We start from the raw sequence: 5279 nt of genomic DNA, 5'->3' as shown, positions 1-5279 counted from the left end.
GTGAGTTCATAAGCATGTTTGCATGAAAAGTTTTGTATCACTTAGTAAACACCAGGAAATCCGATATTTTCTGTAAAAATGGTTTGAAAGTTTTGTATCAATTCTTGTATTATAGCATGTGTGTTTTTGTTTTGAAAATGTATAGAGTGTTTTCAAGAAATCCTATGTTTTCTATTGTAAGTAGAAGGTAATGTAAAATGTAAGTTTTCCCATAAAATCCAATATTTTCTGCTTGTAAAAGTGTTGTGGTCTTAAACCTAAAGACCGTAAAATGGTGTTTGTATAGTATCGTAATTGCAGAAATGTATATGTATTCCATAAATTTTACAGTGGAGTTAATTTCTGAAGTGTTGGACTATCTCGGGAGGTGGTTCTACTATTTCTGTGTGAGATAGTATTCTTGGAACACCTAGTAGTCCAATGAATCTCTAAAACATGCCCTATTCTCTAAGGTGTCGGTTTATTTTAGTTGCAGAAAGCGCGTGCTCTTGTATAACCCATCGACTAACACCTAGACTGGTGTCAAGTCTATAATCTCTTCGGGATCTGGGTTATAAGGCTTAACTCAACCTACTTTCGCACTTGATCCAAGTATTCTTGGATGTGGAGGTTATCCTGTGGTTCTTGGCATTCTAGTGTTCACTTTAGAGAATGCAGTCTATCGTCTATAGGGTGACGGTGACTTCTTCCACGTGAGGGGGAGGCGGAGTGTCCTAGGCACTACTCATCGGTAACGGGGTGGACGAAGTGCCTGAGTAGTGCGAGCATCTTCTGCAACTACTCTTCCGCGGGTTCTGAGTTTTCTTGATTTAGATTAAGTCTAGAGGTATAGGGTTTTGTTACTCGGAACTTCTAATCTTCTCATCCACCCTTCTTAGAGTTTAACTTATCGCAACTTCTAGGGTTCCAGGATATTCGCTGAGATGCTTAATTCATGGGATTAAGCGTGGATGGATGGTCGTAGTCAATGTCCTTGACTCTTACGACTCAGATTTCTTTACCAACTGAGGGTGTTAGCTACTATGTTGGCTTAACCGGGATAACAACAAATTTCAGATTTGTGGTCATTATAGCAGCTCAACCCGCAATGGTTCTCTTGACTCTCGTTCCTATTCTATGGAATAAGATGAAGGGTTTTACTATGAGGTTTGTGGTAGAGTTTTGTCACACCCCGAAAACCGAAGGCAGAAACATTTCCGAGGTTGACTCCACGTTGAGTATCAAATCCAATGCACATAGTAAGTAAACTAAAACAACCATTACATTACGTATAGAAAAGTTTTACAATTGTTTCAAAAGTAAAGTTGTACATGTGATACATAGTATATATGAACAAAATGAAACAGGTCTTCTGAGCACTCCGTCTTCGAACAAAATGATCTTCGGGTACCTGTCTAACACTGACCTGAGAATACAAGCGGTTTGAAAATCAACATAACGCTGGTGAGTTCATAAGCGATTTTGTTTTGTGAAAAATGTACAAGTTTCCTTTCCATTTTCTGAAAATGTTACACACACCAAGAAAATCCCATATTTTCTTAAAAGGTTGGTTATTGATTCCCAAAACGTAATGTAAAGTTTTACACTGAAAACATGTTTACCCTTACTAATGTATGTTATCTGGTTTGTTGCACTTTTCTAGTTATGTACAATGTTCCCCAGGAAAATCCCATATTTTCCTGAATGTTGGTTACCAAATGTGAAAGTTGTATTCTGAAAACCTGGTTATCTTGTGAAATGTATTAGTTTTTAACACATATATAAAACTAATATTTACTAAGTAAGTTGATTACTTTATTCATTATTAATATTAAGTAAATTTATGTTATCCTAATTGCGAGTTCCATAACCATACAATAGACTAGATATGACAATAAGTAGTCCACATCACCTTATGACTTTCGTCACCCTTGAACCATTTCGGTTCGGCTGTAGCTAGCAGCCAGGTGTGGGGTAGTCAGCCCCGTATAGATCTATACACTCAACTCACGCTCCCTATCTAAGAGATTCTGGTTACGGGGGCGGTCCTCCACTCGCGTATCTCTGTGGAGTGTTCGCCGAGGACGTGTCTCCAATTATATAGGACTAACAAATTTACTAGTAATATTACGATAATCCTCCACTCGCGTATCTATGTGGAGTGTTGCCGAGGACAAAACAGTGTATAAAGTTTTATGTTCAAAGGTTCTAAAGTTATGCTTTTTAACTGATAAAAAAATGTGGAAACCATTTGTGAAATAATAAACATAACAGCGTATAACTAATTTCACAAATAATATATATGATTACCCTGCAAGTTTCAAACGGTTATCGGTTGTGATTATCAGTATTAAAAGCATATAAGTTTTGAAACATACACATGTAAAACAATTTTTAAGTACAAGTAATCCCTTATACTTTGCTTGTATTCCCCCCTGAAAACATTGAAAAACCATTGAAAAAGGGTAGGGGTATGAACTCACCAGACGAGAAGACGCAACTGTTTCGGACACTAAACGTTGGTTCGGGGCTTGATTACACGCGAGGTTCCTATGTAATATGAAATAATATCCAAATATATCTAATTAGATTTAAAAATACTAATTAGATAGGATACTACACTCCAATGAGCTAAAACACTTCAAAACGAGTGTTTGGAGTGACCCGGGTGACATCTACGGACGTGTAATGATGCGAGGGACTTGGGAATTAAGTTTACTCTTCAAGAGTAAACTCCTTATGGAGTTTTCGGCCATATACCCCATACATACATGAGTTCACGGCCGTGAACTCATGATTGGTTGATTTGGGGTGCTAAATGGCTTAAATGAACATGGGGAATGATGGAATGGATTTTTCTAAAGCCTTGGAATGGATTGTACTAGCATATATATTATTTATGGGAGTTCACGGCAGTAAAATTGGAGTCTACGGCCGTAAACTCCCCCAAGCTCAAACCATAATTATTTTGGAAGGCTAGGACAATCACATGTGATTCTAACTAATTTTCCAAGCCTTGGTATGAGTTTAGGGCACCTTTTAACATGTTTTTATGAGTTTACGGCCCTGGAACTATTTCTTGCGAAGCTTTGGTCATAAACTCCTAAATGGAGGGTGTTTGACATGTTTAAGGTCCTCAAACTATTTTTAGATGATTCTAGGATTTATTCCAAGGCTATTGGCGTAGTTATATGCCTTTTAAACATGTTTAAATGAGTTTACTCCCCATGAATGAGGAGTTTACGGCCCAAGCATGTTCCTTGGCCGTAAACTCTTATTTGCTCCTCAAAATTCATGTTAGGGTGTTCTAAGTCCGGATTTGTAAGCCATAAGGTCGTATCTAAGTCCCAATGTTGGTTTGGAGGGGTTAAATTGCTCAAAAACCCATGTTTTTATGTGTTTATGGCCCAAGCATGATCCTTGGCCGTAAATGCATGTTCCAGGTCCAAATTGATAAATTAAACACGAATTTGAAGGCCTAAGAGGTTAAACAACAAGTTGGGGATGTTACCTCAAAGATTTGGAGCCTTAATTCAATGTTTTGGACCTTGAATCTTTGGTTGAGGAGAGAGGTTAGAGAGAGAGAGTAGTGAGATGAAGCAAAAGCTTCAAATGGAAGTTTAGAACACTTTAAATAGTGTTCTGGATTTGGACACGGTGGAATTCTACTCGATACCGACGTTAGACGGGGCTTTTGGTCGCACCCGACCAAGTTGCCGTAACCCGATATGGCTGAGTCTATAAATGTTCCGATTACTAAAACAGGGTGTTAGAATGAGTTCTAAATGCACTAGGACACCCATTAAGTCATTTTAAATAATCTCTATTTTAATGACTTAATTAAATGGCTAAATCGGAAACGAATTTGAAAACGATGATTGGTTAACTGAAATGGATTACGAAAAGGGTTACAAGCAATGATACGAAATTTCGGGTTGTTACATTATCCCCCCGTTAGAGGGAATTTCGTCTCAAAATTCAAAATTAAGATACAAGTCAAGATACAAATCATGGATCTAGAAAGAGATGTGGATACTTGTGTTTCATCGAGTCTTCATGCTCCCAAGTGAACTCTGGTCCCCGCTTGGCATTCCAGCGGACCTTCACTAACGGGATGCGGCTTTGCTTTGTACGTTTGACTTCTCGATCCATGATTTCGATCGGTTCCTCCACAAAGTTGAGGTTTTCATTAATCTCGATCTCGTCTAAGGGAATCATTAGGGTTTAATCAGATAAGCACTTCTTGAGATTTGAAACATGGAAGACGGGATGAATGTTACTGAGCTCACGGGGTAAACGAAGTTTATAGGCTACCAGACCGATCCTGGCAAGGATCTCGAAGGGTCCAATGTACCTCGGATTAAGTTTCCCATGCTTTCCAAAGCGTACCATGCCTTTGCATGGCGAGACTTTCAACAGGACACGGTCTCCAACCTGGAATTCCAGAGGTTTCCGACGGTTATCAGCGTAACTCTTTTAGCGATCTCGTGAAGCTTTCAATCGTTCTCAGATTTGGATGATCTTCTCAGTGGTTTCGCGGATGATTTCAGGACCAGTGAGAGCACTGTCGAGGACTCGACTCTTGGCTAGCTGTGTATCCCCCACTTTGGCCCAGCACAGAGGGGATCTGCACTTACGACCGTAGAGGGCTTCAAACGGGGCAGCCCTGATGCTGGTGTGGTAACTGTTGTTGTACGAGAACTCGATCAAAGGTAGATGTGTGTCCCACGACTTTCCAATATCAATTACACATGCTCTAAGCATGTCCAGGGTTTGGATTGTTCTCTCACTTTGTCCATCGGTCTGAGGATGATACGCCGTGCTCATGTCTAGTTTGGTTCCGAGAGCCTTCTGAAGGGACTGCCAGAATCTAGAGGTAAACCTGCTATCTCGATCGGAGATAATGGACGCAGGTACACCGTGTAGTCGAACTACCTCTTGGATGTAAATTCGCGCGAGTCTTTCCATCTTAAATGATTCTTAGATTGGGATGAAATGGGCGGACTTTGTCAGACAATCAACAATTACCCAAATGGTGTCATACCTACTTGGGCTTTTGGGTAGCTTGGTGATGAAGTCCATCGTAATCATCTCCCACTTCCATTCGGGTATCTCAGGCTGTTGGAGCAGACCCGAGGGTTTCTGGTGCTCAACTTTAACCTTGGCGCAAGTCAGACACTTGCCCACGAACATAGCTATCTCAGCTTTCATTTTTGGCCACCAGTATTGTTTCTTGAGATCCAGGTACATCTTGTCCGAACCCGGGTGAACAGAGTATCTGGTCTTGTGCGCTTCCTCCA

The sequence above is a fragment of the Lactuca sativa genome, chromosome 4 (genome assembly GCF_002870075.4).
Source record: "Lactuca sativa cultivar Salinas chromosome 4, Lsat_Salinas_v11, whole genome shotgun sequence".
Lineage (NCBI taxonomy): Eukaryota > Viridiplantae > Streptophyta > Magnoliopsida > Asterales > Asteraceae > Lactuca > Lactuca sativa.
Note: the sequence above shows the minus strand (reverse complement) of the source record.